At 41.6% G+C, this 25,745-nt stretch overlaps 1 protein-coding gene across 4 annotated transcripts in view; it reads right to left on the bottom strand.

The window, feature by feature from the left end:
* Positions 1–25,745, bottom strand: part of LOC136881317 (galectin-8) — a 366,233-nt gene that overhangs the window by 158,482 nt on the left and 182,006 nt on the right. The window lies entirely within an intron of this gene.

Here is a 25,745-nt window from a genome sequence, read left to right as displayed (position 1 = left end):
CCAAAAAACTGATCATGCACTCTGGTGCAAGGTGGAAGAACTTATAACTTAAAGAAGTTTCATATTCCTAGGTTTTCCGTAACTGAATCTATGTTCATTCATTTTTGGGTTGGCAACACTTCCTTTTCTTTCCACCAGTTTTGAATCTAGCCAATCAAAAATTTCTGTAATTAATTTTCAACCTATCACAGGCTTCTTGTTCGATTTTGAGTGTAACTTTTGAACTTAACCAATAAAATTGAGAGTGTGTACTGATTAGCCCAGAATCCTCTCGAACCTTCCTGAGGGTATATAAACTGCAGCTTTTCATGTTTCCTTGTCAACTGATCATCGTCCTTCTGTGTGTGTGTTAAGGCAGGAGGCGGGGCCGCCTCTTTCTTCGGTCAACATAACATCTATAAGGTAATGGCCACGTAAAATCTATCTTCCTCGCTACCTCCGCAGCTTTATTCGAGGGGAAGGTCCGAATCTTTAATTATGTAACAATGCTTTTTCTAAAATGTAACTTATCTTTCGGCTAATGTAAAAACTTCATAAAATCTTTAACTGTAAATCGGGGATGGAGTAACTTACCCTCTCGAGCTCTCCTTCATCTTGGTTTGAGGTGACTACGTTTTTGTAACTGTGTTCTCCTGTAATGTGTTAAAGGAATTTCCATGCGAGCCACATCAGTAGTTTGGGAATAGCCCCTGTTTCATCGACCGAGAGCCCTGTAGGATTTTAATTTTTTCATTATCCTGGAGTGCAGGGTACGCCTCCATTCAGTTTGTGTTTCGGGCCGTTTACTTAACCTGTTCTTTTTCGAAAAGGCCCTGTAGGCTGGGTACTAGATACCCCTGTATTAAACTATCTCTATTTGTAAATTGTAGCTTGAGAGGCCAGAGATTGTAAATTTTGATGTAATGTTGCCTTGAGTGGGCAGTAAGAAACAGAGTCTGTTCGCTCTTTTTCAAAGTTTTGTAAGAGTAACGAGTGCCTCTGGAAGGCTAGATATTGTATTTTGGGAGCAAGTGCTCTTGAATTAGAGGATTTCTGCCCTCGACTTAATTATTCCTTATTTTTAATTAAAGTTTTGTGAACTGGATCCGGTATCTCTGGAATTGTAAAACGAGGGGCCTGAAGCCCAGAATCTGTAAAATTCACTAATCCTGGATTTTCCTAATCTTGTTTCAAGATTGCTTTTGTACCTGACATGTTGTTATGTTCACTAAGTGAAAAATTGTTAAGTTGTTGTTTTCTGAAGAAATATAACCTTCAGTTCAAGTTTTAAATTAATTTTGATATTGTAGATAGACCCATTCATCCCGGCACCTTCTTTAACCTCTTTCTGCTCCACGGGTAACCCCGTAACAATTATTATTATTATTATTATTATTATTATTATTATTATTATTATTATTAGCTTTACGATGTGATAGGAAAAGCCTGGGATCGCGACCGTGGCTGTGATTAAAGTACAGCCCCAGCACTTTTCTGGTGTGAAAAGAGGAAACCGTGGAAGAAACGTCTTCAGGGCTGCCGACAGTGGGGTTCTAACAAGAGAAGTACTTAAAGAAGATGGTTTATCAACAGGTGGTATAGCAAGAAACAAATACTGAAACTCTTTTCGGCAGAGGTGATGCGTTGTAATAATTCGCACAGAATTTTCGAGACAAAACGACGATTTAGAATTACCTATCATGGTAGCTTCATATTCAATGTTACTGTAATCTACTTCATATACTAGAAATTATCTAAACATCCCTTCACTAAAATACAGTTAAAAATATATACAACAGCTCGAAAACTATTAACTTTCTGTTCAATTCTGTACAGATTTAATAGCAGCTACATGGCGTAAACGCGTATGCAGGGATCCCTCTAGCGCCCTTGCGAGTCTGGCTCTTGTTTCTTACACTAATGTAAATTTTCACAATTTTCGAGGATTTTACGTACAATAATAATAATAATAATAATAATAATAATAATAATAATAATAATAATAATAATAATAATAATAATAATAATAATCATGAGAAGAATCTTAGGCCCTGTGAAAACAACAGAAGTATGGAAATTAAGATCTAATGAAGAAATATACAGGAACATAGAAAACATAACAGAAATCATAAAAAAAAAGGATATTGTAATTTTTCGGACATATTTACAGAATGGATGATTACAAATTAACAAAAAGGATTTTCAATTACCTTTGGAACAAAAAGGCAACAACTAACTGGATTCAACAAGTAAAGAAAGATCTAGAAAGAAATAATATAAGAGAAGAAGAAACTATGCACAGATACATTTTTAGAAAGAGGGTAGTAAGTATGGAAGGATTCCAAGGAAGATTGAACAAGAAGCCTGGTGCGAAGTGGTCCGAGGAGAGAAAGAAACAGCATAGTGAAAGGATGAAAGAATATTGGAAGGAGCGGAAGAGGAAACAAGTATGAAGAACTGAATTTAAATTGGCACGTGGTCCTTAGCAGGTCTCATCGGAAATAATAATAATAATAATAATAATAATAATAATAATAATAATAATAATAATAATAATAATAATAATAATCTAATAGTACGAGTAAGTTTTCTTGACGCTCCTTAAAATGCTATACATTTTAAGAGACTCCGAGGTGTGGAAATTTCATCCTGCATTACTTCTTTAACGCACTAGAAGTCAATGACATGTAAATTTAAGCACCTCCAGTGCCATCGACGCCAGACGAAGCCAAATCCCACATTGTAGAGACAGAGGCAGAGTGACAAACCGAGTGGGACGCTGACCGCAGCTCAGTCTCTATGAGACATTCTATACAAAGTAGGACATAATGTTGTGCTTTTGTATTGTCATGTTTTCAATAATTTGTACCCTAGAATGAAGCCGCAACTTCAATGATAGCACTGCTCTACCTTATCCCTTCTCAATAAAGGTTCAACATGTGGTAGCTTGGAGAGAGAACCGCGGGCCGCTCATTGCTTGTGATAGGCACCTCACTATCATTTTTCTTATCCAGCCTCCAGTCGTAAACATTGTCCCTTCCCGCCGCGATAGTATTAAGTTTCCGATGTCACGAGACACTCATTTGCCCCGAGTATCTGGGCCCTTTTCTTTGACCGCACCTTCATTCGGATTTCTTCCTTTCCCTTTATGACTGATTATTTACCAGAGTGGCTGATAATCCTTTTGAAAACAGCAATCAGTACCACTGCTCACAGTAGCGGCAATAAAGGGGGGCGAGGGGGCCAGTCTCCCCCCCCCCCAACTTTGTGGATAATTTTTTCCCCATTTTAGACACCTAAAACAAAGGATGATAAAAAAAAGCAATGGTACGTAAACCCTGTTGTCTGTCACAATTATTTTTTACATTTCTTTAAATATTAAAAATCTTTATTTCTTTCTTTCTTTCTTTCTTTCTTTCTTTCTTTCTTTCTTTCTTTCTTTCTTTCTTTCTTAATCCGTTTAACCTCCAGTTTTGGTCCCCCCCCCCTCGGACTCGGCGGGGGATCCCACTTCTACCGCCTCAAGGGCAGTGTCCTGGAGCGTGAGACTTTGGGTTAGGGGTATACAAGTGGGCGGCCTCACCTGCTATGCTGAAAGTTCCTTCCCGGCATTTGCCTGGGGGAGAAGTTGGAAACCACGGAAAACCACTTCGAGGATGGCTGAAGTCGGCATCAAACACAATTTTTAAAAATTAGCACGAATGCACAGAACCTAGACATCTTCGTATCGTTTACTTCCTTCTGTCATGATATTTCTCATAACTTAATTTTCCTACTTATTCTTTCCTGTTTCTGCACTTGTATTTAAATGTATTTTCCTTTGTTTATGTCGTTTATGTAAATATGTGTTATATAGGATTGTACAGTTTTTATTGTGTATATTCGTGTACTTTGTATATATATCTTTCATTTTAGATTAATATCTATTGTACATAGCTCGGGTCTTTGTAATTCGGCGTTATGCTGTTGCTGATCCTGAATAAATAAATTTAAAAATGCCATTCGACGCAGCTAACGGATTTTTCAGCGCCACAGCAAGTAGTGGAGACTCGCACAGCAGCGTGTAGAAGCGTGATCTGATCACTATCTGATGGCACAGAACCTTAGATGCGTACATTTGGAATTGTTCCCTCGGTGACAGTTTTATTGTATAGAATTGAATCAAAATGTCACAAAACTATTATCACAGTTAAGATGCTAAACTGTCACTTTTTTGTCCCCCCTCCCCTACTTCTAATTCCCAATCGCCGCTACTGACGGCTCAAACCTCAAACTGCTGGCGAATATACTAGAGAAGATTCAGTATCAACAGCCCCATTTTTGATTCTGTCATATTGCTCCCAACGCAACGAAATGCTCATTATCTTACCGCATACGGTAGCGATATGTTATTTGTGTTTTAATTGCTCGTGTCTACAGATCGATGTAGCACTCACTGTGCTCTATTTCAGTCCAAGTATCGAGCGCCGCCGTCAGCAGGCTACTTACTCGCGTGACAACTGTTGTTTAGTAGTTTCAAGTCGATAAGGGGTACACTTCTCGACACAAAGTGAGTGTCCCCTGGAAGGGATGGTTGCCCGCAGCACGTACAGGTGGGCAACATGGTCTTGCCGAGTTACGGTACTTTCTATTTCCTTGTACTTATCAGAGCGCACACTTCTTGGACATGCGACATGTGACAGGGGACACGACTGAAGTAACCTGTCCTGTCCCATAAACATCTATGGGCCATTAGCTTAGAAAATGGGTGACTAGAAGAAAAAGGAGATTTTGGGTCAACCCATATAATGTGGACTGCCAAGAGAATGGCGCTTTCGTGTTGGCTAAGAAACTTAATGAAGATCCTTCACAATTTCATACATTTTATAGAATGAACTGGGTAAAACCCCTAAGTGAGAAAAAATATACCAAATTTAGGGATCCTATTCTACCAGCTGAAAGATTATTGATAACACTCGGGTAAGGTTAAGAAGTATTGATTTTGGTTGTGCATGAATACATTAAAAATGTCTATACACATTTCTTCAGCCTAAGTAGCTGTAGTATGTTGCTACTAGCGGTAAAATGGAAATTAATAGGACACTGGTAAATATTACTTTTTAAGCAAACCACACTTCTATTCACGTATTCATATTCTTCCTCACAATGCACGATTGTTCAGGTTGAGAAGAAGTTCCGTCTTCTTCATTTTATGATACTATTATCACATTCTGAGATGTCTGAGACTGAGATGTCTGTATACTCCAAATTTCACTCAGTGAATTTAAAACTGAACTTCTGAATAGCAATTTACTTGCAGTATTAACGTTCTTTACTATTGGTAAAAGTGACTTAAAAATAGCAAGTCCGCATCCGAATCATTGTCTGCCTGGAGTTAGCCCTCTTTTCGTTAATGTAGTCGGCAAATCGTTTTCACTTGCTTTTTCTTCTGATAAATATTTACCTTTAATTTTTTTATTTGCCGTATTATCTAATGTCACCGACTCCTTTCTGCTACTGAATGATTCGCCTTAACCGATAGTAGTATTGTAACTACTTTCTCCCAAAAGACCACTTGGATCCGGATCCTCCCGCGCACGTCTCCAGCGGTCTAACCATGCCTGGTCGCACTCCTACACCGTCAATATGATCTCACTTTTAGACGCTTTACACCAACAACTACTGTACGTAAAGGCCTACATATTACGTTAAATTACGTCAAATAACCATTCCCATACGAATAATTGCCAAGATTTTACAAGTTGCTTTACGTTGCACTGGCGCTGATAAGTCTTACGGCGACGATGGGATAGGAAACGGTCGTGGCCTTAATTAAGGTACAGACCCAGCATTTGCCTGGTGTGAAAATGGGAAAGCACGGAAAACCATCTTCAGGGCAGCCGACAGTGGAGTTCGAGCCCCCTATCTCCCGAATGCAAGCTCACAGCTGCGCGCCCTTAACCGCACGGCCAACTCGCTTGGTCGAATCATTGCCGTTCGACGCGGAATGTACATATGAAAATACTACTTTATTATTAGCTACGCGGTAGGAATCTAAACAAAAGGGTATGAAATTTGGCCGTGAACTTATGATAGGAAATAAACTAAGCCTTCAGTTGTTTCACAGGAAAATCTGAACGCTTCTAAAATACAGGGTGGGCAAAATAAAACTGGCGCGGAAAATATTTAAGACTGACGCAGAATTGACTCTTGTTAATGAATAGGGGAACTGCCCATCACAGGAAATGCTGGGAAACAGTGATTTCGATGCACCAATCGGTTATCGTCACATGTCTACGCGTGCGCATCTCCCGAGTACGTCGCTGTGTGCGAGAGAGAGGATCAGACGTGTTTAGTGACCAATTGAATGAAACAAAATTGTGCTCACGATAAAACAGCGCATGTTCGTTGTCGAATGTTATGCGAAGCACGATTCGTGGAAAACCTGTGCGGAACTGTTTGCGCAAGAGTTTAAGACTGGAAATGTTTTGGCAAAGTCTACAATGTACAACTTAGTAACAAAATTGGCGTGAAACGGGCTGAAGCGTTCAGACGAACTTTCGCGTGTTGAATTCTGCCGTTGGTTCCTAAGTGAAATGGAGTCAGGACTTATGGATCCCAGGTTTTTCATTTCTTCAGATGAGGCAATTTCCAGCATCTCCTTTGATGTTCATTAAAAAAAGTCAATCCCACGTCAGTCCTGCGTAAACATCTCGGCCAGAAGGATGACGTCAGTCTGGTAGCAACGGAACGAAAGTTCTATTTCAAGGTGTGGATTCGCGGGACGACAACGTTGGAGATTAAGCGCGGTGAATATCTCTCTCTCTCTCTCTCTCTCTCTCTCTCTCTCTCTCTCTCTCTCTCTCTCTCTCTCTCTCTCTCTCTCTCTCTCCTCCAACTGGACAGCCACAGACAAAGCGGGGTACATTATAACAAATTCAAGAGGGAAGGTGGGGGTCTACATTAGTTCCATTACTTATTAAGAGACACTAGTCGGTGTCTGTCTATCTTGTTGTAGAAGGCCACGTGCATTATTTCAGAACGTTTTTACAGCAGCATTACACAGGTGTTACCCATGGATGGCAAGAATTACGTCGTCAAGGGTAAAAGTGCTTGATAAATAATCTGCGGCAAGACTCCAAGGCACAGATAAGCAGCAAGTGCTTGCTGAATTGAAAGTATAATTAAACTACGTTATAAAAATTAGTGAATATAATACGGTGCACTATTAAGTGAATTCATTCAACTCAGGATACCTTTCGGCGATTGCAAAATTCAGAAAACTGTATATACACAACACAAGCGAAGGGGATATACAGTATATATTGTAAATTGCCGCCTGTCTCGCTTGAAAGGATAGTTAATCTCTTGCTGTATTACCAAAATCGTCGTTGAAGAATCTTTTTTACAACTTGTGTTACGTCACACCGACACAAATAGGTCTTGTGTAAACGATGGGATGGGCCTAGGAGTGGGTAGGAAGCGGCCGTGGCCTTAAGGTACAGCCCCAGCATTTACCTGGTGTGGAAATGGGAAACCATGGAAAACCATCTTCAGGGCTGCCGACAGTGGGGTTCGAACCCACCATCTCCCGGATGCAAGCTCGAAGCTGAACGCCCTTAACCGCACGGCCAACTCGCCCGGTTATTGAAGAATCAAAACCTCGTATATCACAATGCTCTTTCTATCCAGTATTTTCCTTAAGACTGTTCACGCCTCTCAGCCACATATGGATTTGTAGTCCATCAAAACAACTTCAGTTGTATTCAATTTCCTATGCAAGAGGTTAAAGGAAAATGAACCTTGCCGAACCGCAATGTATGTGTATGTGTATATATACACACTCCTACAGTATACTGTATTTAAGGTTCGTTCTCCTTTGCACTTTGGCATAGGAAAATGGACGCAACGGACATTGTTCTGATAGACTATATATCCATATGTGGCTGGGAGACGTGACCATTCTTAAGGAAAATTGTTTCTTCACCGACGAAATGCTTTTATTACAGGACCATATTGTTGCATATAGGGAGAATCATTCAGCATACGGTATGTGTCTGTTATTCGTACAGGCTTCAGTTTCTTATCAAGTCTCGTATATTCACATTAACGATTGAAAAACTGAAATAAAACGTACATTACGAGTAAAAACACGATTTTTCAATGATAATTCGTTAGTCAAAACCACTTTTATTTACATATAGGCAGGAAGATTTGATATGAATGTGTCGGCATCGACAAACGGGTGTACCAGTTGTATTCGTAAACATGGACAGGATGATGCCCACCGTTTGTTTGTGATACACGGAAAAGTCTCAGTGAGGGAATACGACTGGTCAAGTGCGTTAGTCTCTTTCCTAGTGGACATGGGTACGAGTGCATCATTAGGCTAAGTACGGGGCTTAAGTACGCTGTACTTAAACTGGCACTTAAAGGTTTTTCGTTACGAAATATTGGACATCTGGTCAATAGAACACGTTCTACGGTGCAATATGTTATTGACAGATTTAAATACAAAGGCACTATTAAGAACACGTCAAGGAAACCCAGGAGAAAGTGTTTAACTGAAAGGGAAGAACGGTTTGTTGTTCGGCTGATAAAGTCAGATTCCAAATTAAGTCCACCAGTATTGGGGCAACTCACGGAGGAACGAACTGGAAAGAAGATCAGCAAATCCACCGTCCGATGGATCCTGCATCTGCATGGGTATAAGGCCATACGTAAGTAGAAAAAACAGACAGCTTAAACTGGCATTCGCTAAGGAGCATATAAAAAAGGAGAGTGAATTCTGGAATGATATCTGGTCTGATGAGACAAAAACAAATATTTTCGGGTCATATGGAATCCACAGAATATGGAGAAAAATTGGTGCGGACAATGATGTGGCAAATACACTCCCAAATGTAAAATACGATGGTGGGTCTGTAATGCTTTGGGGCTGTATGTCAATGGGTAGGACACGTAGCTCGACAAGACTACAACAGGTGGACCTCTAGGATTGTTCACTGGAGACCATGGGGACACAAGAGAGGCATTGGAAGACCCCTGAAGAGATGGCTCGACGACATAAAGCTGTTGGCTGGAACACGCTGGTTCCAAGTGGCTCAAGACCGAAGACGATGGAAGCACATGGAAGAGGCCTATATCCAGCAGTGGATTGAAATAGGCTAGTAAAGAAGAAGAAAGAAGAAGTCAGCCAGAGGTGTGGCTAACATACATTTCATTGACGGAATAATTAAAAAGGAGGGCTACAATGCAATCCTGAGGGCAAACGTGAAGCAGAGTGCCGAGAAAGTGGGGATGCCACCTGTTTATATGTTCCAGCATGAAAACGACCCAACACAACACACTACTGACATTAATAAGACATGGTTGATCTGGAACATTCCTAAGCAGCTTAGAACACCTCCCCGGTCTCGGGATTTAAATCCCATCGAACAACTTTGGGCTACGTTGAAGAGGAATATCCACAGCCAACGTATCGGTAAGAAGGGGGGTCTTAAAAGTGTGATTCTTCAGGAAAGGTAGAAAATCAATCCGGACAAGTGCAAGAAATTGGTGTATTCTATGCGGCGACGATGTCAAGCAGTTATAAAGGCTATGGGACATTCCACTAGATACTAACATGTTCCAGGAACCCTTTATTGTTTATTTCAAGTGTTCAATTTACCTGTACAAATAGAAAAGATATAAGATTATGGGCGCGCTTTTCTTTATTAGAAGCTGTATGTTTTGTTAACATGATTGCAAACATATATAATAGGTATATGTTTTCTGAAGGCTTTGTTGGATATATGTGCAGTGAATAAAATCCTTTTCGGTTTATTATTTTCTGGCCGTGCCTTGAGGTACTACAGCAAACAGCCCGTACGAATAGAAGAGGTACATACTGTATGTTAATGTTTACTAAGTGTGTTTCTATTTTATATTAATTGTGTTTCGATGATTTACTCACGCACGAATTATGGTTGTATCAGAATATGCATCGTTGATTTAAACTAGTGTGGAGAAGTTACTGAAGGACCTAGGTGCAGTTCCCACCCGTTTAATAGTTTTTAGAGTGTTAGATAAGACCCGTGTTGGATGTAAGCCTACCAGTAAACACACTAATGAACACGCCCTGGGGGGAAAAAATGTCACGCTCTATTTAAAGTCAAGGGATCCATTTTGGTGAAATCTGGCGCTCAAATTACGGACATTTCAGTTGATCATTCATTCATTTCAAGTGACGCAAGTGTCATAATTGAATTGCATGCTTAACAACATTCGAAACGTCCATGAACAACCCTGAGGAAAAACAGTGAAGGTCAAATAGGATGAAACTCGAGCCAGCCGGGTGATTTCTTAGGATCAATTTCCGACCAACTGGGATCCACCCGGGCAACCCATGGCTGAGTTTTTAGTTTATTTTGTCAGGTAAATTCCAAATCTGTAACCAGACATCTTTTACAAGCCGATATCATACAAAATAACTTGCCTTTCTTTCCACCCTTCTTGGGTTGAAAACCGCGATCTCTGGGCTGCACGCAATCTGGTTATGCCACAATATTGTCTTGGCAGGCCAAAGCTCGTAATGAGCTGTATGTGCCAGAGACTTCATTTTATTTAGTTTGGTTTGCTGACGTCATTATTCTCTACTTCAAACACTACATTACTTCGAGCTGTGATGTAATGTGGGTTGTCTAGAGCGCGTTATTAAGGTGTCATTGTTATTGGATGCACGAGACCATAGAAGCGTGATGCAAGAGGAAGTTGGCTCATTACAACTCGCTCCACCCACCTGTACCCTCTGTTTACAAGCAGAGATCTCAACAGCACACACACACACACACACACACACACACACACACACACACACACACACACACACACACACACACACACACACACACACACACACACACACACACACCTACCTTTCAGAACGATCAAACAAGAACTGAGGGAGGAAACTATTCGACAGCGGGATTATTATTAATCGTATGGCAAACAATGAAACAACGTTACGTATACAAGAACAATGGGGATACACACACATATTTACAGAATTCGCAAATTAATGTCAAAGTTTAGCATTGGCAGTCAGATAATCCTCTCGATCTCCTGGCTAAATCGTGTCAAATATGAATGAAAAGCCCAACGGTCCTCTTCAGGACGCAACCGCAAAACGTCGACAGCGGGAAAATACTACGAACAGAAGTATAACAGAATCATACTTTCCTAATGTACGGAGTAGACTGAATACTAAACCAAACCTAAGCCACAGTATGACAGCTATGACTAGAAATACTTTCATGAATACTACTTTAGGTTAAAAAAATCAGATGACCCTACATGTGTGTGTGCGTGTGCGTGTGTGTGGTTAAACAAATCCTTAGACAGCTGACAACATCCTTTAGGAGTGTTAGTTATTCCATTCTGAGAGAGGCGAAATTTGTGGAAGTGTTATACACTCGCTGGGTTGTTGGCCGGTGGGGAAATACGAACTCATGGACAAAAACATGCAGGATTTTTCTAAATTTGTATCCAAAAATATGTTTACGCCTTACATTGAACGAACATCACATAATTGGCAAGATGACACATGTAATTTTTTGTTATATATATTGCATTTTGTAATGGAACATACTGTTAATAAAACGATTTTATTTAAATCACACACAATAGCGGTATCTTGCAAACTAATTTCAAGGACTGAGAAGGTCTTCTTATGAAGTAGTATTCAGCAGAAGTAATTATTTGGATCTGTTATAATTTGTTGTTGGTGTTTGGGTCATCAGTCCATAGATTGGTTTGATGCAGCTATCCGTGCCACTATGCTGTGCTAACCTTTTCACTTCGTCATGATTATTACACTGTACATCTACACTAATCTGCTTGCCATATTTATACCTTGGTCTACCGTTCTTCCCACCTACACTTCCCTCAGTAACCACCTGAACAAGTCCTGAGTGTCTTAAGATGTGTCCTTTCATTCTATCTTCTGGTCAAATTTCGCCAAATCGTTCTCCTGTCACGAGTTTGATCCAGATCTCTTCATTCGTGTGATTCGATTTAGCCATCTCACCTTCAGCATTCTTCAGTAGCACCACATTTCAAAAGTTTCTATTCTCTTTATTTCTGAGCTAATTGTCCATGTTTCACTTCCATACAACGCCACGCTTCAGACTAAAGTCTTAAAAAACATCTAATTCCTATATCAACTTTCGAAGTGAACAAATTTATGTTATGAAGAAAGCCCTCCCATGCTTGTACTAGTCTGTCCTACGCACTTCTGCCACAGTTACTTGTTCTAGTACCCAAGTAACAATATTCATCTACTTCTTTTCAGAATTCGTTCCCCTAATTAATATTTCTGCATCACCTGACTTCATTCGACTGCATTCCATTACTTTTGTTTTGGGCTTATTTATTTTCCATCTTTTACTCCTCCTCCAAGATTAGCCATATCTGCAGACACAGATAAAATAATATTGAAAAATCTCAGAATTTTGATTTCCTCTCCTTGGATTTTGATTTTCTTTCCAAATCCCTCTCTGATTTCCTTTCCTGACTGTTCTATGCAAACACTGGAAATGCCCCACTTCTTTCTGGATTTCTGCTCCTTTTTCATAGCCCTCAATTCTTATCACTGCAGACTGATTTTTGTACCTATATTAATATTATAAACGAAGTTTTTCAGAGTTTGTATATCGAGGCTAATTTTGGTGACCGCACAACCGGCTTACGTAATTCTTACACCATTAGAAGGAGGAACTTTTTTTCCAGATTATCACCGTCTATATAATTATGCTCGCTTTTCAACAGAGTAGAAAGTTTTTAAAATCGTGACTGGGCATGTGAGGGACTGTCGAAGTGGTTTCTTTTCGTGACAACGTAGCGCGATTTTAAGTCTCACTTCGGGTTAAATGAAAGAGACGTTAGATGGTCCATTCAATACGTTTTTATTTATAGGAGGCTTATGATAACTACAATTAGACACAAATGGTATTTACTGAGCAAGATGTATCTCGGTGAAGTTGAGCACCTTTTCGGGTTTGGTCCTTCCAAACACTCACTGAATCGAGTGCTCGAGCAAGAAGCTCTGAACGAGTCTAGCGCGAGAAGGATCCATTTCTTGTAAATGAGTGAGAGAGTCTAACCGTCGTTTGGCACGGCTCTGTTTAGAACTCTAATAACTTTTTCCCAAAACATCGTAAGCAGGGATCAGATTTTGATAACTTAATAAATGCCGAAAAATGACCTATTAAGATGACTTAAAAATCCTCAAAAAATGAATTAAAAAGAGCGAAAAATCACCCGAAAATATAAAAATAGATATTTACCTAAAATAGTATGTTCATTATCAACTTTACTTTTAAATCGTAATTAAATAATAATAATAATAATAATAATAATAATAATAATATCAACAGGAAAACAAAATTGAAAGTTAGGTACGTCATACGACTTTGGAAGATTGTTCATTCTTTAGATCATAATTCCAGCACCTCGGAAAAAGTGAAATTGGTCTTCAATAATCGCTTTGGATTTCCATAACCGTAAATGAAAATCTCGAGTTTCAATGCCAGTTTAAAAATATATATTTTAAAACTCTAGTACTGGGGTCGTATATCGCCATTATGCCTGCAAAAACAAGTGTGTTGCGGGTCAGTATTTCCCCCAGAAATCATATAGCGGCTATGAAGGGTGAGAATTTTTTGATATTATTCGCAAAATATTGAACCACAGAAATAGGTTCTGTCATCTTAAAAATAGGTTCTGACATCTAAGGCTGAATATTGTGCGATTACTATCAAGGAATTCTCGATCTTCATAACATGTGTGCTACGGGTCAGTACTTCTCTAAAAATATTAGCACAGCGGTTTTTGCAGGCGCAACGACGATATACTGAGTTAAGCTGCTTCTAAATTTCAGTTCAACGGCTGGACAGCGGCCTTGAGACGGTCGTGCGGGAGAGGGAATCAAGTGATCGTCTGATGATTGGCAGGTTCGAATCAGTTTGACTACTGGCCGATCAGTTCCCTTGCAGCGTCCAGCGTATTCAAACGGAATTTGCTTGCGTATGCACCACCTGCGATGAGTACCATTAACGTTATCGTCCTCGTACTTAAAGTAAGCGTAAGAATTTCGTGCACAGAAGTGTTGAAAGTTATCGCAGGACAGGTAAATCGTACGCCGATCTGCCTTTCAGAACTCCTCCGTTGGAAGAATCCACTGATGGGAAGAGTACAAGAAAAAGTATTTGGTCTCTTATTACAGTTACTTGAGAAATATTTTACTCAGTTACGATTACAAATGACTCTCTTTTAAATCCGAAAAATTACAATTACTTTACAGAATGTTAGTCTTAAGGAAAACGCTTTTTCTTTTGCTTGGGGCTGGAATAATTCAAATGTTCGCAAGGAAAAGGAATATATTACTTGATGTTTTGTGGGATAAAGTGGCGTTAAGTGGCTATCATCACCGATGCAATGGAATTTTCGAAATTACCTTTCCCCATTATTTTTATTATTAATGACTCAACATTTGAAATTAATTTCCATGTAATACCCTTATTGATTTCACGTCCCACTGACTTCTTTGACGGTTTTCGGAGACGCCTAGGTGCCGGAGTTTTGTCCCGCATGAGTTCTTTAACGTGCCCATAAACCTACCGACACGAGGCTGACGTATTTCAGCACCTTCAGATACCACCGGACTGAGCTGCCAAGTTGGGGTAAGAAGGGCAGCGCTCTACCGTTTTAGCTACTCAGCGCGGCGATTTTCTATTTAATATGCAAATAAATTAATTGTTTTTTTAAAATTTGCATCGCTAATCCTCGACGTCTTTGTGAGGAGCGGGGTGGGGGAAGGGGAGTACGTACATTTTTGCATTTACTGAAAAGACACCGTACAGGGACCCTTAAAGGAATGCCTGTGTTTAATTTTAAGAACATGGCTGGAATGTCCTAATTAATGTTACTGGCTTTATGTCCCACTAACTACTTCTTCGGTTTTCGGAGACGCCAAGGTTCCGGATTTTTGTCCCGCAGGAGTTCTTTTACGTGCCAGTAAATCTACCGACACGAGGCTGACGAATTTTGAGCACCTTCAAATACCACTGGAGTGAGCAAGGATCGAACATGCCAATTTGGGGTTAAAAGGCCAGCGCCTCAACCGTCTGAGCCACTCAGCCCGGCCACGGAATGTCTTTGGAGAGGTACGAAAGTGCCTTATCCAGAAGTGGTAAAGCTGTTGGTTATGCTGTAGTAGAAATTAAAGTTATTTTCAGCACAATTTTTTTCATATTTCTGCGTCCCTGAGATGTATATCAATTACTAGAATGTAACTATTACAATTTTATTTCACGAAGTGTCCGACTCGTTGGCTGAACGGTCAGCGTACTGGCCTTCGGTTCAGAGGGTCCCGGGTTCGATTCCCGGCCGGGTCGGGGATTTTAACCTTAATTGGTTAACTCCAATGGCACGGGGGCTGGGTGTATGTGTTGCCTTCATCATCATTTCATCCTCACCATGACGCGCAGGTCGCCTACGGGAGTCAAATAGAAAGACCTGCATCTGGCGAGCCGAACCCTTCCTGGGATATCCCGGCACTAAAAGCCATACGACATTTCATTTTTTATTTCACGAAGTAAATTACAAGTAAAAATTACATTCCGTAAATAACGATTACAAGCAAAATTTACTTAGAATGTAATCGTTACAAGTAATTAGATTACTTTTACCCAATTACTTCTCAACTTTGGAAGAATCTATCACATTTGAGCACTGATTGGGTGCTTTGGATAGAGCGGTGCGCGGATATACAAAATAATATCCGCATCCGCGAATGGTTATCCGCGGATAATTTAAATATTTAACTACAGTATATTATACCCAGGGTATTCAAACTGATAGATCTGTTAACATAACACAACAGGCCTGACTCCTGATACCAGAACCCCTACAGTCTCAGGTTTATAGAGGGATTTTCTCTTGCGACAACTACCGACGTACTAACCTTTGTTCCTTTCTTCCATTAATTGCGGGCAGGAGCCAGTTAGGCTTAGGTCAGATTTACGGCTTTATGGTCTCAAAGTTCTTTATATATCACCATTCTCCCAAACCAATGTCAAGGGTCGCCTAACTACAAGCAAAAATAAGAGTATACCTGATTGAAAAAAAAATCAATAAACGTCATTATTCAGAAATTACCAGCAAAATTATCCGAACTGCTATACAGTTTGTATCCACCAAGACAATAACTTCGCGGATATCCGCACCCGTGCAGGCTCTAACTATGGATATTCACGACAATTCGCTTTCATGCCAAGAATTGTCCGGCTCCATGGCTAACTGGTTAGTGTGCTGGCCTTTGGTCACAGTGGTCCCGGGTTCGATTTCCGGCAGGGTCTGGAATTTTAAGCATAAATTGGTTAATTCCCCTGGCACGGGGACTGGGTGTATGTGCATCATCATTTCATCCTCATAACGACGCGCAGGTTGCCTATGGGAGTCAAATCAAAAGACCTGCACCAGGCCTCTCCGGAGGCCACACGCCATTTTCCCCCTGTGGGTGGGGGCGGTAGAATAACACCCACGGTATCCCCTGCCTGTCGTAAGAGGCGACTAAAAGAGGCCCCAAAGGCTCTGAACTTTGGAGCGTGGGTTGGCAACCACGGGGCCCTCAGCCGAGTCCTGGCATTGCTTCCACTTACTTGTGCCAGGATCCTCACTTTCATCTATCCTATCCGACCTCTCTTGGTCAGCTCTTGTTCTTTTCCGACCCCGACGCTGTTAGGTTTGCGAGGGCTAGGGAGTCTCATTTTCACGCCCTTCGTGGCCCTTGTCTTCCTTTGGCCGATATCTTCATTTTTCGAAGTGTCGGATTCCTTCATTTTTTCCCTCTGATTAGTGTTATATAGAGGATGGTTGCCCAGTTGTACTTCCTCTTAAAACAATAATCACCACCGCCACCACCACGCGCCAAAGACAGAAAGCGCATTGATGCCTTTGAGATGTGGTGTTGGCGGAGAATGCTACGTGTATCCTGGACAGAAAAAAGAACTAATGTTTCCATTCTGGAAGAACTCTGCATCAAGAAACGTCTATCTTCCCGTGTGAGTGAACGTTACCTCCAGTTCCTTGGCCACATTTTGAGACGAGACGGAGAGAACTTGGAAAAGGTAATTTTACAAGGCAAAATTGAAGGCAGTAGACCACGAGGAAGAACAGCAAGCAGATGGATAGATCAGGCGAAGAAGATCACTGGGCTACCACTTCAGGTCATATTAACGAAATGTGAAAACCGCTCTGGATGGAGACATCTTGTCAAGGTTGCAACAAGGAAATGATGGAGTTATGAGGTCACGACGCTCAGTAATGAGCACAACGACTAATGATGATTATTATTATTATTATTATTATTATTATTATTATTATTATTATTATTATGCCAAGAATTAAACCGGTATCAACCGATCCAGACAGGCCATTCTGATTGGTCAAGGGAGTTCCCATTAAGAATAGCTTTTAGGAAAATTGGAATCGATCTGCCTAAGACCGCTTTTACTCATGGACAGTTGTATGTAGTGTTCAGTCGGATGAAGGCTCCAACAGATATACAGGTAGTCATTAACGAAACGAGTGAACAAGGCTAAGATCGTTATAGGGTATGTATAAAGAACATCGCATCTACAGAAATAATTATAGAACGACACAATCGAGCAAGTGGCCGCGTGGTTTGGATCACAGAGCTATCAGTTTAGATTCGGGAGATAATGGGTTCGAACATCCACTGTCGGCAGCCCTGAAGATGGTTTTCTGCTTCCCATTTCCACACCAAGCAAATGCTGGCTGAAGCTGTACCTTAATTAAGGGCACAGCCACTTCCTTCTCACTCCTTGCCTTTTCCTACCCCATCGCCGGTGCGACGTAAAGCAAATTGTAAAAGGAACCCCACAACCATATCTAGGTTGTTTTGCTGACCTTATTGAAAAAACAAGTCTGAATAAATTGGTTTCTCACCGAACTGAAATGTGTTTGAACATTCTGTTGCCCCTAAAAGCCAGTAATAATGAAAATGATAAGGCAGTCACTAAAGCTTTGTAGCTGTTCTCCCCTGGACATTAGTCACTGGGAGTTCCGATAGAGAAGTACTCAGCCATACTAATTACCAACGTGACTTCCGGGGACTCACTGATGCGTGACTCAGTGAAGATGTCAATTAGTATTGTTACGAATAAAACAGCGTCTGTTTATTTTTTCAGGATGAACCAATAAATGCACTCACATTTACACACACAATTCTAATCGACCATGATTGGCCACACTTACCAATTACTGTCTATTTACAAGCGTCTCTTCTCTGCACACACCAGGGAATCCAGGCCGGTTGAAGTTAACTGGGGACGGCTATAATCCTTACTTTCACTTCTCGAAGGCCAGACACATCATACAGCAGCTGTGTGTAGACCGCTGGATTTGAACACAGTGCTACTGGCTACACAACACACGACGACTGTTCCTTGGTTCGACTCCAGAAACAGTTCAATAATTCACACGGTCACATGCAGTGAACAACTAAACAGCAACAGCATTGAACAACAGGACGATACTCACAACAGCGAATATTAACACAGGTCCAATTAGCCTCACATTCACGATAGCGGCTTCCCTCGCTGACTCACAGCGATCCTCAGTCCACAGAAATACACAAACGCACAGTACTCTCAGTTAGTACACAGTCTTCCGTTCCCCACGCCTTCTCTGGACACTTCGATCCAACAACTACCCCGCTCCTCGTTCAGATCTCGGTGGGACACTAGCGAAACCAACACGTCCGTCGCCCTCATCCCAGCCACCGAACTCCCACACACTGAGTCACACACTGACTCCACCACGGAGCCTAACCCTGGCTGACTGTTCGCGGCTAGCCTCCCATTTTATAGCTCGGGTGATGTGAACTAGAATATTCGCGATGTGGCTAGAGGCGAAACATTCTCGTTGCATCCCCAGGTAAGCCAGCCGATGAGAACAATACATCGAAATGCCAGCCATACCCTCCACGCCGTGCCGGCTGGGAGATCAGCGGTCGGCTGACTCACTAGTCCTTCCAAGAAGTACAGAAAGGGGCTACAACAGGGCTGACACGTGACAGTATTATATTCTGCATCACCTAACGTTGACCCCTAAGGGTGCATCCTTACCACCACGACAATATATGAGCCGTGTGTGATTTGTTCAATCGATCTACCATCCTCCCATAATACTCTCCGGGTTTAAAGTGAAGACGTCCTGCAGGCAATGGACTGCTCTCTGCGCACCATCCAGAGATTAGGCAGTGCTGGGAACACGTTGTTCGCAACAATCCTGGCTACACCGAGGTCCTGTAAAACCCAGAACCTTGTATTATTATTATTATTATTATTATTATTATTATTATTATTATTATTATTATTATGCTATCACTCGTTAACAAGTATGATTGTCTTCCAAAAGTAAATTTCACATCGCACGAGTTCTTTGATGGCTGTATAATTAAATTATGGAACCACAGACTCTTCCACAAATTCGGCAGGGTCTTTGAGGGTTGATACTTCTGCTATTCATACGCTCTTTTCTAGCGTTGCGGTTCTCGGACTGAAGTTTTCTCCGTCCTTGGTGGACGATTCGACGACATTCTGGACGAATGGATGCCACAACCTCCCAATTTTCAGGGTCAATTTGATATTTCTTTAGATTCGCCTTCAGAACGTCTTTATAGCGTTTATATTGTCCACCCTGTTTTCTCTGTCCGACCTACTACTGACAGGATTTGTTTTAGGAGACGTGACTCGGGCATGCGAATTACATGACTTGTCCATCGAAGCTGGTGTTTTATTAGGAGAGCCTCAACGCAGGTTGTATTAATTCGCTTCAAAACACGTACATTAGTGCGTCTGTCTTGCTACTTTATTCTTAGGATTATCCTAATGCAGCGTTGATGGTATATTAACAGATATAGTAAGTGCCTTCTGAAGCCTCCGTGGCTCAGGCGGCAGCGCGGCCTCTCTCCTCTGGTTTCCGTGGTTCAAATCCCGGCTACTCCATGTGAAATTTGTGCTGGACAAAGTGAAGGTGGGACAGGTTTTTCTGCGGGTACTCCGGTTTTCCCTGTCATCTTTCATTCCAGCAACACTCTCCAATAGCATTTCATTTCACCTGCCATTCATTAATCATTGCCCCAGAGGACTGCGACAGGATTCGGCAGCCGGCACAGTTCCTATCCTCACCGCTAGATGGGGGTTTTATTCATCCCATTCCTGATCCAGTCGAATGACTGGAAACAGGTTGTGGATTTTCAGTAAGTGCCTTATGTATGTAATCCAGGTTTCACAACCATAGAGTTGGAACAACAACGGCTTGGTATATATACAGCTTAGTTTCAGTACTGATGTTATGGCGTCAAACATCCTAATTCGCATTCGACCATAGGCTGCCAGAGGATATTGTATTTCAGAGTTAATCTTTGCATTTATAAGTTATGTATCCAGAAAATAAATAGATGCTAGTCTACTACTAAAAAAAGGCAACTATGTACTTTGTTTGAAATGGTTAACATTGCGTTATTATGCGAGGTTGGCGCATGGTACAGGAGCGGTGTCTGATTTAACGTATCCAGCAAGAGGAATATGCTGGTACCACATAATTCGTAACTCTATAGGTAAGCTGTCGTAGAAAACGATGTCGCTATATAACAAAGTTCTACTGCATTCAGTTATATAGAATACCGCGAGTTAATGACTGGTTTACAAATGTAATAAAAATATAAACCTAAAACCAAACCAAATCCCATGGCACTACAGCTCTTGAAGGGCCTTGGCCTACCAAGCGACCGTTGCTCAGCCCGAAGGCTTGCAGATTAGGAGGTGTCGTGTGGTCATCACGACGGATCCTTTCGGCCGTTATTCTTGGCTTTCTAGACCGGGGCCGCCATCTCACCATCAGCTAGCTCCTCTCACGTAGGCTGAGTGGACCTCTAACCAGCCCTCAGGTCCAGGTAAAAATCCCTGACCTGGCCGGGAATGGAACCCGGGGCCTCCGGGTAAGAGGCAGGCACGCTACGCTTACACCACGGGACCAGCAAAAATATAAACCTGTATTTCGTAATTCATGCCAGCAGTTTAGCATTATATTAGGACAAGATTTCGGAGACTCTGGGATAGAGCTAGGAAGGTTATCGGTCCCGACATTCTCCCTAGTGTGAAAATGAGTAAGCACAGGCCATTTTCAGGGCTGTCGACGGTGAAGTCGAACCCATCATATGTCCTGAATTAAAGCTTACAGCTACACAACCCGTACCGTTTAGCGAACTTGTTTAAGAATGGTGACAATATTACCGCCTTGGCACTGTGGCACTGAAAGCGGCTTAAAGAAAGCAGTCCTGTATGTCAAGGTCAATGTAATCTGAAGCCTGCTATGCACTTAACTGACCTGGGAACATGTAGACGCAACACCGTAGTCCTGAACAGTGTGAGTGCAAGTTTATCGTCTACTTAACAATGGCTACTGACGTTTTGTGACCTGTCACTAAAGCGCAAGTGTAAACCGACCTAGCTGACTTTTTCTTTGGTAATCCTATAATAATGCCCTAAGGAAATAAAGGAATCAGTGGAAACTGCGAAATGTTGAGGTGGTTCAAAATTCAGTGACAGCAGCTATTCCTTACAGGTCCCTTCTGGGGAAGTTCAAACGTTTGTCGAGAATTCAGAACGAAAATGAATGTATTATGCAGTAACACTTTGCCACCGTCCGGCTCCATGGCTAAATGGTTAGCGTGCTGGCCTTTTGTCAAAGGGGTCGCGGGTTCGATTCCCGGCAGGGTCGGAAAATTTAACCATCATTGGTTAATTTCGCTGGCACTGGGGCTGGGTGATTGTGTCGTCTTCATAATCAATGCATCCTCATCACGACGCGCAGGTCGACTACGGGAGTCAAATCAAAACACCTGCCCCTGGCGAGCCGAACTTGTCCTCTGACACTCCCGGCACTAAAAGCCATACGCCATTTCATTTTCATTACTTTGCCACCGAGGCTATTGAGCCCCTTTATGTAAGTTTTTTTTTCTTCTGCTAGTGGTTGAATGTCGTGCTAACACGTGATAAGTTTTCGGCGACACAAGGATGAGAAAGGGAAGGTGGCGACCGTGAGAAATGGAAAATTGAAAATCGCAGAAAACAACCTTCAGATATGCCAATGGTTGTGATCGAACCCACCATCTTTCGAATGCAAGTTGACAGCTACGTGACTAGATTCGCGCATCCAACTATGAATTTTGTTATGGTGTGTGTACTGAATACAACATACGATTATTTCAAAACAATGTAAAAGGAAAATTTTAATTGTACGTACACGAAATTAATACAAGAACACATACTTTATTATCATTAGAAATCTAAAAAAATTCAATTAGTACATTTTGGCTTCAACACAGAGTACACAAACTAAATATAAATTCTTTAGGCCTTTTCAATCGTGAAATCACCTGCGTTTCGCCCCAGTGTAGCAGTGGGCTAATCAGTTGGATTGCTACAGCTTTCCAAGACGCTGGTGGCTAGTGCGCCGTTGAGACACCACTGCAAGCCTCTTATGTAGACCAATGCAGTGACGGTGTACCAGGGCAGGGGTGCTCATCTTAATTTGCGGGCGGGCCGAATGGCAGATTCCTAAACGAACCGTGACTACATTTTTCTCCCCTCTCCTCCTCCTCCCCCCTCGTCCTTCCCTAATACACAAATACAGTACTGGAAATTACGTTAGTCTTATTGTCATTACCTTACTTATCGAGATTATAGCGTAAATGTTCAAAATGTGCTCCATTGCGCTGTAGGCAGTGTTCATAACGATCATGCAGATTTTCCAACATATTCTGGAACATAGGTTGCTGCAGAGTCCTGAAGAACGAGACGATCTTCTGACGTAATGCAGGCACAGTTTTGGGTGGATCTGGACAGTTGAAAATTTGATCCTTTAACATTCCCCATACGTAAGCATCAGTTGGTGTGAGATCGGGGGAATGTGATGGGTAGGAGAGCTCAGCCCCGGGGGAAATTACTCGTCCTGGAAAGGTTTCTTGCAGCATAGCCATAGTCTGTCGAGCGGTGTGGCAGGTCATCTCGTCTTCTTGGAACCACTGTCTATTCATCTGCATGTTCCTGGCTCGACAAAACCTTCATAGATCCTGAATAAATGGCCTGATCATCATGTTTCTATAGCATTCCTAGTTAACAGTAAGAGACGCACCATCATTCTCTATGAAGTACAGACCTAGCACACCGCTTCCTGACACTGCACACCAAATCGTCACACGCACACTATGTAGCGGATTCTGGACTATAGTGGCTGGCCTCTCGAAACCAAGAAAGCGAGTTGTTTGGCGATTGATAAAACCGTCCAGGTGAATGTGATTTTCGTCGGAGAACCACACGTTGAACAAGAAATCTGGATCCTCGTAAACTATGGCCAAAAATCGTGCACAATTTTCCACCCTGACATGCTTACCGTGCTCCGTCAATCGTTGCCCAACCTGTACTTGGTACGGAAATCCACCTATGTCTTTAAACAATCGTCGAAGTTACGTAGAGCTGTTGTTTAATTTCAGGGCTGTTCTCCGAAGACTTCGCTTCGGAGACTGCAACACCTGATTGAGGACATGCCCATGATTTTCATTTGTGGACACAGTTACTGGCCTACCAGACCTTCCCTTGCGTTGACACAATACACTACCCGTACGACGAAATTTTGTAACAATAGATAGCATAATTGTGTTGCTAGGTGCTGGCTTATTGAAGTGTTCACGATGTTGTTCCGCCACTAACTTTAAACTCGGCCCACCTTGATAACCGTTTCCGTACGAGCGAAAATAATACTCCACTATAAACAGTTTTTCCTCCGTCGCGAGACCCATTGTCACTTCAAATCACAGAGCACACCGTTCTTTACACAACTAACAATTCGTCATGGCGATGTAACACACAGACGCTCAGACGTGCTGTATACTCGTATTTTGGCGCATGCCGTACATCCACACACCTAGGTGCACCCTTCTTCAATCACCAACCAATTAACTAACCAATCCCTCACACGGCTATTCGACAATACTAACAATAACCTGACACGCAATACAAAACAAAGCGAGAAAAGTAAACATTATTCGAACTTTGGATAATCTTACACATTAATGAGAGCTCTTCGCTTGAAGTGACAGTTTTGAAATGTCTGGAGAGATTTGACACAGCCACTCTCAGAATGAAATGTAGGTGTTCATCAGTGATCCGAGAAGCTAATTTTGATTTTATAAACTTCATTTTTGAAAATGTTTATTCACACATGTAAGTACTCGCAAACGCGCACAAGTATTGTCTCGCAAATTTTAAGAATGCCGGAAAATTTTCATTACTAAGTGCCCTGTAATAGTCAGAATTCACTCCGCGAGCTGCCCCTTAATTGGGAACAATTCTGAAGTTCAATTAATTAGACCTGTAGATACAATTATAACAACGTTCTTATTAACTAAGTTTTTTGTATCTACGAAAAAACTGAAGCACATAAAATGTTGGACAGGGGGGGGGGGGGCTTCGCGGGCCGTCATGTTGGGCACTGCTCACTGCACTAGGGGAAGCATGTGCCTCCACTTGTAAAAATCCCTGCCTAAGGAGCTTAAATGTTTTTAATAATTCTCAATCGATGAAATTAAATTATGGTTTCCTTCTGGAAAGTTAACTTTTAATACATATAAATAACAATCAAGTTTAAGATGGGTTTGCAGTAAAAAAACTGGAGTTAGACTTTTGAAAATCTTAACTGCAGCAAAAACGTAAGGGATATATTTTCAAAGAAATGAAACTACTAAGACCTTTAAACACAATCTTACACACAACTCGATGTTGTAGTGAACGGACTATACACCAAAATTCTTCACTAATTAATGCTTAGACTGAAAAGCACGTGGAATCTTCAGCTAATGCATGTACTTACTAAGGAGCTATTATATTCATCCAGAAAGGTGGTGGTGGTGATTGTTTTAAGAGGAAGTACAACTAGGCAACCATCCTCTATATAACACTAATCAGAGGGAAAAAATGGAAGGGATCCGACACTTCGAAAAATGAAGATATCGTCCAAAGGAAGACCAGGGCCACGAAGGGCGTGAAAATGAAAGACTCCCTAGCCCTCGCAAACCTAATAGCGTCGGGGTCGGAAAAGAACAAGAGTTGACCAAGAGAGGTCGGATAGTATAGATGAAAGTGAGGAGCCTGGCACAAGTAAGTGGAAGCAATGCCAGGACTCAGCTGAGGGCCCCGTGGTCGCCAACCCACGCTCCAAAATTCATAGCCCCTGAGGCCCCTTTTAGTCGCCTCTTACGACAGGCAGGGGTTACCGTGGGTGTTATTCTACCGCACCCACCCACAGGGGAATCACCCAGAAAGCAGACTGTTCAGTGGATTTGGAGAGACATAGTTTTAGCAGAATTCGTAAATCAGTGTAGCCCCTCCCCTCAAAAAAAAAAAAAAAAAAAAAAAAAAAAAAAAAAAAAAAAAAAAAAAAACCTACGATGCTGCACAGAGCAGCAATTTATTGAATTTAACAGTACAGTGTATGGGAATTTGAAGTGTGGATTTTTGTATCAGTTGTTTCTGTCATGAATGTTGTTCATTGATCTGAAAGAGAGAGAGATTTTAAAAAAAAATTATTTTACAAGTTTTTACGTCGTACCGACACAGATAGGTCTTATGGCGACGGTGGGATAGGAAGGGCTAGGAGTG

Source organism: Anabrus simplex, chromosome 9 (genome assembly GCF_040414725.1).
Source record: "Anabrus simplex isolate iqAnaSimp1 chromosome 9, ASM4041472v1, whole genome shotgun sequence".
Taxonomy (NCBI): Eukaryota; Metazoa; Arthropoda; class Insecta; order Orthoptera; family Tettigoniidae; genus Anabrus; species Anabrus simplex.
Note: the sequence above shows the minus strand (reverse complement) of the source record. Positions and strands in the feature narration are given on the sequence as shown.